A 9,845-nucleotide genomic window follows, 5' to 3' on the forward strand; every position below is an offset into this window, starting at 1 on the left:
TATTGTATTTGTTATCGTGATCAGGTCTGATGACTCCCTGAAAGTTTCTATAGTAGTTAGCTTTCTTTTTAGCAATCAAATATTTTTTAATTAAAGTATCTATATTGTTTGTCAGTCATAATGCTAGAGCACACTTAATAGACTACAGGACAGTGTAAACATAACTTTTATATGTACTGGGAAACCCAAACATTCATTTGACTTGCCATCAATGCCATGGGCCCTATTATTGCAATGGTCTGTAACTGAACTTGCAGTAACTGCAAGGTATACCTGTAGCTTCTGATCTTGTCTTGGTTTAGGGAAATCCTTATTGGCTCTTATTTCTGCTGGACTCCAAGGTTTAAATTCTACAGTTGCCTGCATACTTGGCTCATGGGAGGAGTAGATCCAAAGAGGCAACTAGCATTTGAGGGTATTAGAGTTTTAGGGGAAAGATGGAAGCTCTGGACAAGGGAAGAACAAAGAGGAGGTGCAAGAAGAGAGGTCAGAAGGAGAAGAAGAGGGACCACTGGATGTAGAGAGACAACAGGACAACAGAAGGGAGAATATTCACTGGGGAAATAAGTCTAGTTTGCTCTTGTTTCAGTTTGTCGGCTGGTTCATTTGTTTTGGCCAAACAATCTTTATTTGAACTTGTGAAATCTTACTCCCTTTCTTTCTTAAGATACCTCTCAAATGACAAATTTTGTTCAAATCAAACATTTCCCAGAGTGGAATTAAACACCCAAGTCATCCCCAATGAAGTTATGCCATTTAGAAGGATATGCACAAGAATTTATATTGTAATGAGAGTACACAGAAGAGGCAGGGGTTTTTACATGTGGGGGAAAAGATTTAGACCGAGACACTCCATGAAAGTCAGCCAAGGTAGGTAGGAAGGTAATGCTTGTAATGCTTGCTCACCTCCAGTTTCACAGCCCGAACCTAATGATGACTGCCTCTGAGTACAGACCTGACAATTGGTACCCACCCTACCCCACCATCCTGCCCCACTCCACCCTACAGAAAGAAAACCAGAGAGAAAATAACTAAGCCAATCAGAAAAGCAAATGAGAATCAATAATAAAACCTCGTTCCAAACTAAGGATAAAGAGCCAAGGATCTTGCGGCAAAGGGATTGGGGTTGGGACCTGGTCCTGACTTACTACGTTGGCAAGACTTCCATAAGCTGTCAGTAGCAAATGACAAGGAGATTCTGTGGGCACCTCGCCTGGTCAAACACTGGGGTTTGCAGCAGAGAACAGAGCATACTGTTTTGGTGACACCTTCAGGAAACTACGGAAATATGCAAAGACAATCTCTACCAGAACAAATGTAGGGCTTGCTGTAGAAAGAAAGTTGGCCACTGTCCCTTATGTTTGGCAGAGACGCAAAGGCAGGCAGAAGAGTGGGAGAGCTTTATAATGAGGGAAAAAAGGAAGGCTCATGTATGCTCTTGTTGGGGGTACTGACCAGGGAAGCTGGAGGTGGGCATACTAGAGCCTCTTCTGAGATTGGTTTGGGATGTATATTTGCCTTTCTCTGGTTGCTTCCAAGTGGAAGCAAGGGCACATCATAGGGAAGCCAGCTGTCTGATAAATTCTAATTGTCGGGGCCTATCGCTACAGAGGGTATGGGTCAGAGTTCTGTTGTTATACATGGTCTGGCCATGGTCTCTTTGTACATTTAGTTTCTTATCATTATATTCAGAACTCTAATGTATCTGTTATTTTTCTTATGCTACTGAAGTGCATTTTCAGTGTCATGATTAAATAGAGGACCACACGATGAACTTATTTGCCTCACATAGCTAACAAATTAGGTAAAATATTTTAGCTAAAAGTTTGCTTATTTAAAAAATTAACATAGTAAAATAAACCTAAACAAATAGTCAGAAAATAACAATCTCAAAAACGGTCTTAAAGGAAAATCCACTTTTATCTCCTAACCTATCCTAGGACTTCTCAATGTCACTGCCATTTCTCCTTGAGGCTGTTTTAGAATGAAGAAATGTTTTCTTGTTTGTTTTGCTGTTGTTGTTGTTGTTGCTGCTGCTGTTTTTTTAACCTGATGTGAACTAAACCTCTTTTACAGAGAGGAGGGTGACCTAGTTTAGACTTTTGCACCCCTGACAAGTGTTGTGCTGTGTCACTGAGAAACAAGGAAACCTAGAAGGCTCAACCTAGAAGAAACCTTTGGAATATTCACTACTTCCCAGCAGCCAGTAAACGGAATTTTTACACTGTACGAGATCTCAGCACCCTCAATATTCTGGCTGATAGTGTGTAGCCTCTTAAGCTGGGTGCCAAAAGAAGCCTGCCTACCAGAGTGGCAATGCACCGAGGAACATGCTGAACTACTTTAGCTGTTACTTCCAGCAATGTCTGCCCTCCTTCCTCCACCTCTTGCCGGGAGTCTTTCACACACACCTCCTCCAACACCTCCATTTTCATGCAAATTTCTTGAGGGTAATGCAAATCAAGATTTTTTTTTTTTCTCTCCTAGAGCTTGACAAAGAAAAAGATAGTTCACCTTATCTGGCTCAGATCCTACAATGAGTGACTAGTTTTAGATTTAGATTGTGTGACTGTTTTATTCAGAATCCATTTTGTCTTTAAAATTTTTTTCACATGTGAAAGCATGAAACAGGCACATTATTAGTTTTTTAATCAGTTGAATTTTAGATATGACTTGGAAAGACATTTCTTACCAAAGAAATTTGGAAGACTGAAGCCCCAAAAAAGCAATTTGGTGTTCATATCATTTTCACATATGAATATACACCTTCAAAAATCTCTAACTCCATTAGATTAGAAGTGCAGTCAGCTCTTTTAACAATGGGAGACATACCAAAGGTGCATAAGGTGATTATGGTCAGATACATGGTCCAGGACCTCTATGTCTTATGCACATGGCATATAGCTTCTAATGATCTGGATGCCTGTGTTAAATGAAAAGTTTCATCATCACAAATTATTCACTATACAATGGTTACAGAAGAAAGAAGATCAGTGTAATAAAAAAGTTTAAAACTCCCACTTAATTTATTCATGACATAACATAATCTTGGTATTGGCTTTAAAATACCGCAGTGAAGAAAATGAAGGAAGAGATGAGCAAAATGTTGACGATTGTTTAATTGAGTAACAAATGTTAATCATATGATTTTTTTTTACTTTTGTTTATGTTTAAAATTTTTCACAATAAAGGTTAAGAAAACACCTCCCATATTGGAAAGGGGGAGTATAGAAAACAACAAACAGGGCCACTGGTCCATCTGGTTGCATGAAATTAGCAAGGACTTCTTGCCCTGCAAAGGATGGAAACCCCATCTTTTGACAAAGTATCTGGCTCTTTTTGTTTCTAAAATCAGGTGGGATTTCTCTTGCTCATGACACTGTTTGGTTACCTGAGATGAGTAATCCAGAAAAAGTTTTGGTGTTTGCATATTTGTTGACTCATTTTCTGTTGACATGAGTTCAGAGTCTAGGCATTGCTTTAGGGACTTAGCAAATACATAGCATTGGTGGCCAACCTTGTGGTCTCTTGGGCAATGTGGTTCTATTAGAAATTAAGTAGACTTTGATCTCCTTCTACTTTTGCACTCCATGGGCTAATAACAAAGTGAGATACCTTGTTGGGTGGTTCATTGTCTTTGAGTCTAGAACCCAACCCAGGAAGAGTTCATTGACTTCTCTCCCAAACCCTGTCTTGGCAAGTTCAAAGAATAGCCTGGAGTGAGAAGGCATAATTAATCTGCTTCTTGTCCCAGCACATATTAATATTCCCCTAGTTGTTCCAAAATGTCTTTTACAGTTGTCCTCTCCTCCCAATATGAAAGGATAAGTTTTCTTTGTTGACTAAGTTTTGCTATGCAAATGATGTCATCTGAACCATGCAACAGCATGGGTAGGATGTGACATAGTTGATTTAGATTCTTGTGCAGAAGGGATCCCTGGGTGGCGCAGTGGTTTGGCGCCTGCCTTTGGCCCGGGGCGCGATCCTGGAGACCCGGTATCGAATCCCACATCAGGCTCCCGGTGCATGGAGCCTGCTTCTCCCTCTGCCTATGTCTCTGCCTCTCTCTCTCTCTCTCTCTGTGACTATCATAAATAAATAAAAATTAAAAAAAAAAAAAAAGATTCTTGTGCAGGCTCCTGGTCTTATTGTGGCCTGATATTAAGTGGTTATGCAGACCAGCAGCAGTCTGTGACCCATGCTTTCTGGAGTCTATTGTATAGACCTTCTCCAGTTTAGATTTGGCTAATCCTTTTCACTTGGTACCTTTTAACTTCTTTCTTTTTGTATAAACTACAAATTGAATGGAAGCCAGCACTCTCCTGTACAAGTATAACATGAGCCCCAAATGAGAGCCATATTTATGATGTTAAATTTTTTAGTGGCCACATGAAATATATAAAAGGAAGAGGTGGAGTTAATGTTAATAATATATTTTATATTTAACTTAATAGAACCAAAATATAATCATTTTAACATGTAATTTATATAATTATTATTGAGCAATTTTACTTTTTGTTTTTATTCTAAGTCTTTGAAATCTGGTATATAATTTATGCTTATACCACATCTCACTTTGAACTAGTCACATTTGAGGTACATAGGTATAAGATCTTGGTTGCATTCAGAATGAACATTTTCAGAAACAATTATTCACAGCTGATGCTGGGTGTCTCACATCACATCATATTAGATGGCATATAATGTCAGCTTACCCCACCATCTAGGTTAATGGGAGATATTGTTTCCTTATCAAAGAACTGCTGTTTGTCTAATGAACTTTTTAAGTAAGATGGAATTCCATGTGCCAACTAGAAATACAGTGATGGAAAACATTTTAGTTGGTCATAACAGACCAGTGGGGAAAGAGCAAAATTCAAAGAGGACTCATAGATGACAGAGATTCCTCTACAGACACTAGTAAATTTGAGAAATTTTATTTGTTTTTTTAATAATTGATTTATTAATTTGAGAGAGACAGCAAGTAGAAAGAGTAGCAGAGAGAGAGAGAGAGAGAGAAGCAGACTCCCTACTGAGTGGGAAGCCTGATGTGGGGTTTGATCCCATGACTCTGAGATTATGACCTGAGCCAAAATCAGGAGATGAATGCTTAACCTACTGGATGTTCATGCCCTTAGGTAGGATGCGCCAGACTTCAGGAACAGGGCTTCTGACCAGCTGTCTTTCCTCAGCAAAAGAGGGAGGGAGACCAAGAGAAGGCAACTCCAGGAGAAGGAGGACCTGTGTACAGGTAGGGCACTAGCTTCCAGTCTCATTTCTCCTGGTGCTCCAGAGATCAGGCCATATTTGATGGTCTGAAAAAAGCACTCAATAAATTTCCCTTAAAAATTAATGTATTTATTGGGTTAAAGAGGCCCACTCCTCCAATGAATTCAGTATTCAAAATGTATTATTCTTTGGGCTGGTCAAGCTCTCTGAGCTCTGAAGGCTGCTGAGAATTTTAGTGAGAACATCAGAAGTAAAAAGTGCAGAGCTGCCACCTGTCTTGGTTGAGTCCCCTATCCAGGAAGTGGGAATTGAAGCAACCGTGTTCAAACATTTTAAATTATTTGGCTACAATTAAATACCTAATCATAAAATATCGTTTTGCCTACTTTCCAGTGTTTTGAGGGTAGTGTCACTACAATGACATAAATCACCACTAAAGGGATGAGGAAATGAAATCTGTGCTTGGAGGAGTGTGCGATTCTGGTTTCCAGCTTCTGCTCAAAGCCTTACAGTGCCCTCACTGAAGATCATTTCTCCTTTTTCCCAGCATAGAGCAGAATCTGCTGCTAACACAAATAAAAATCTGCTGGAACCCAAAAAACAGATTGGGTTTTAATAATCCTGTATCATAAATGAGCTTATCACTGTGTGAACATTGCTCTGAGCACTTTGGTACACCATTTATATATCTCCTAAATTAGCATAGTGCTTGCCTTCTGGGGGCTAAAATGCTTCATGTGTATAACCTGGATTTCTATTATAAAACAGAGGGAACACAGTTGTCCCAGAATAGGAAAGGGACAAAGCTCTTAACTCCTTCTTTCTGTTTTGGTTAATATTGTGTAGCTGCCAGAGAGGCAGTGCAGTACAGTGGAGAGAGCAGTGGCTTTGATTCTAAAGGTCCAGCTAGCTGACTCTTTTAACACAGCCTGTGCAGATGTGTACATGTGCAGGTGGACTGAGATGGAACATAGATAAGCCGCTATGAATGATAGTTTCACCTTCTGTAACACAAGGGCAAGAATACCTTTTTGTGTAGAGATGTGAGAGGAAACAAATGAAATAGTTGCCATTTTTTTCCTGGACTCAATACCCTTCCAGGGCCCCTGCTCTACAACACTTGTTTGAGGCCAGTCTATTAGCCTGATTTCTCAATGCCCACACCCCAAGGAGACACACTGGAGAGGACTCGAGAGCCCACATTTTGGTACTTCTGTTAGCTCATACATTCACACTCCCCAACCAAGGCTCAGTTCCCTGGACTGCCTGGCAATTCTTCTGTTTCCTAATCAGTTCTTTTCTTTCTCTGTTGATGCTATTTTTTTAATCGAATTTTTCTTCAAACCCACTAGGCTAGGATTTAATCTCTATTCTCAGCAAATGACTTTGACTCTTAGTGTACTGAGAGAAGGACAAAATAGGCAGAGAACAGTATAATGGGAATTCTCACAACTTCCTATAGCTCTGAGCTTAACTTTATCAGCATTCCTGTATTCCCCCTTCTTTGTTCTCACTGTGATGCACTTGCTTTGGCAGCACATGTACTAAAACTGGGATGCTACAGAGAAGATTAGCATGGCCTCCGTGCAAGGATGACATGCAAAATTGTTTTCACTGTGGCACAATGAGGCCCCCCTTCGAGGCTTATCTCCCCCCTTTTTTTTCTGCTGGATCTCATCCAGTTTTGCCTTCTTAGAATCTAGTCTATTAACCATCCACTTTCTTCATGCTATATTATTATTTCCCTCTTTAAAGGAATCTTTGGCATGACACCTAATTACATTCAATATTTCCGTCTTAACAAAAGAAACCCTTCCTGGATGTGGGACCTAGGTTGACATAGCTAGCAGCCTCGGTTCTTCCTTGCCCTTTACCACCAAGCTTCTCAGAAGAACCCTGCTTCCTGCTTTACTTTTATTCATTCTTCAAACCACTGTAATCCATCTGCCACTCTCCATCTTCATGGAATCTAGTTTTGTCGAGAACATATGTGATTATTCTGCTTTCATGCCAAATGGTCACTTCAGGTCTTTATGTTGTTCCACTTCTCTGAAATATTTGTATTCATAAGCACTCTTTCTATTTAAAATATTCTCTCTCTTTTTTTTTATCTTTTGAGATTTCATACTCTCTTTGGTTTTCCTTCCACCTCTTTGCCTACCCAGTTTCAGCATCCTTTGCTAGTTCCTTTTCCTATCATGTGGTATTCCCCAGGTTTCTATCCTGGGATTTTGTCCCTTCTAAATTCTCTGTTGTCCTCCTTAGGTATTGCAACAACTTCTAAGGTTTCAGTTAGGGATAGTGAAGCCCAGCTTTACTCTGAATCCTAAGCTTCCACAGACCTCTGCCCAATAGATAACTTCCCTTAAATGTCTCCTCAGCCTTAAGAGCTTGATGGGTTTCCACATAAAGCTCTCAGCCTCCCAAATGGTTTTCCCCTCTATTCTATCCCAGTGAAGGGGTCCACTTCTCACTCAGTTGCTGAACCCCAAAACTGGGTATTATCTTAGGATCTTCCTTTCCCCCAAGATAAATACCATCAAGATATCCAAAGCCAACATCACAGCTCTAGAGCTTTTATCTCTCACCAACTCTGCCCATCATCTTGCTGAGATTGCTACCATACCTGCCTCTGACTTGCTCTTACTGCCTCAGGCCTGGCCACTCTTCATCCCTCCTTTGCCACCCACAGGAGTCTTTCTACAACCCGAATACAAATCTGACATTTCACTCCCTTGACTAAAACTCTACTCCATGATGTTTTATTGATATATAGAAGGCATTCACAATCCTGCTTCTGTTTCACTTTTTGGATGAATAATTTTTTATTCCCCTAGCCTGAAGTTCTGTGATTCAGATAAACTGAAGAATGGAACACCCCATAAATTTTCATGCTACCAGCACATACTTTTGGATATTCATTTCTTTCCTCCAGGAGCACCTTTCTGTTTTCCCTCCTGAATTCATCTCATTAACTCTTACCCTCCAGATATCAGCTTTCAGCTCACCTACTCTAGGAAGATTTCATGTTCCTTTCCCTCTCTTTCCCACTGACTAGCTGTCCCCCACATAGGTACTATAGTTTTTTGCTATAAATTTGTTGTTCAATAATTAGTTTGCTGCTTCCTATTCTACTCCCCCTCCTCCTCTCTCTTCTTCTCCTTCCCTTTCTTCTCCTCCCCTTTCTTCTTCCTCCTCCATCTTCTTATTCTTCTTCCTCCTCCTTGTACTGTTAGCAGACTTAGACCTAGAACTAAAGTTTTTGGATTCAAAGTTCAGTATTACTTTCATAAAGGACTATATCATTACTATGTTTACCTGCCCACTTCTCATGAAAAGCCACAATTGCTATGAATGATAATTATGAGCTTTAAAAAGTCCCCAATCATTTGGCTGGCTCTTTGATTTCCTCGGTATTGAGCATTAATCTTAGTTCTGCAGAGAGAGGTCAAAGACATTACCTTTGCAAGATGAACATCAATTAGAATGAGTTAATATCTATCTTTACTGTTGTTCTACGGAGACTGAAGATGTGTAGTCATATGGCCCTTAATAATAGTGTTGGTGTGTCATAATCTAGAAGATCCCTCATGAATGGAGGAAATTTTTCTTTGGTGGTTGTAAGGAATGTTAATGAAGGGGAAGGGGAAAGCAAATGCTAAGTCAGAGACCACCCAACCTCAAATCCTACAAACTAGTGTAGTTACTCTGGTTCCTTCTAAGATTTAATATTCACAAAAATTAAGATTTTAACAAAATACGTGCCAGGAGTTGGCTCCCATGTCCAGGTGACCTTGATTAATATGGAATGTTTTTTTTTTCTTCTCTACTTTTAAGGTCAAATGCTTGTGGATTCTAATTTGTACCAAAAATTGTATCCTTTGCTTGTGAGAAGAATGTGAAACTCTTCATTTGATTAACACTACATAATAAGCTTTTCAAGTTGTCGGGACTGTAAATATTCAAATGAGAAAAGTCATTGTGCTTTAGTAGCATGTACACTCTTTGTTCTGGATAATGAGCACAAATATAAAAGCCTAATTATCACTGCTGTTTTACACTCCATGGAGTGTTGACAAAGTGTGAGACACCTTATAGAGTACAAGAAAAATACAGTGTCTGATTGAATGAAGACTGATAGTCGTCCTTTAAGAGAATTGTTTTGAATTGATCACGAAGTATGCCATTATATTTGCTAAAATTGTTTTGAAGAATAATTATTGTCATTATTTTTGCTATTATTGGTAGCTATTAATAGATATGATACATTGCATGATTTCAGGTCAGTCATCACATATAAAAACAAAGATACTATTTATAAAGTGTATTTTAATCATTTATTTTAGAAATTGATATATGTGGCCAATGTGATAGGTTAAGAAATACAGGGCAGCCCGGGTGGCTCAGCGGTTTAGCGCGGACTTCGGCCCAGGGTGTGATCCTGGAGACCCGGGATCGAGTCCCATACCGGGCTCCTGGCATGGAGCCTGCTTCTCCCTCTGCCTCTCTCTCTCTCTCTCTCTCTGTCTGTCTCTCATGAATAAATAAATAAATAAATCTTAAAAAAGAAAAAGAAAGAAATACAGTTTTCTGAACTGTCAAAGCAATGTTTGATC

The 9,845-nt window shown here is 39.5% G+C and overlaps 1 pseudogene; it reads left to right on the plus strand.

Annotated features, from left to right (window-relative positions):
• The first annotated feature begins 6,753 nt into the window (after positions 1 to 6,753).
• Positions 6,754 to 6,841, plus strand: LOC121475046 (annotated as a pseudogene).
• Positions 6,842 to 9,845: the final 3,004 nt, after the last annotated feature.

This window comes from Vulpes lagopus, chromosome 1 (genome assembly GCF_018345385.1).
Source record: "Vulpes lagopus strain Blue_001 chromosome 1, ASM1834538v1, whole genome shotgun sequence".
Classification (NCBI taxonomy): Eukaryota; Metazoa; Chordata; class Mammalia; order Carnivora; family Canidae; genus Vulpes; species Vulpes lagopus.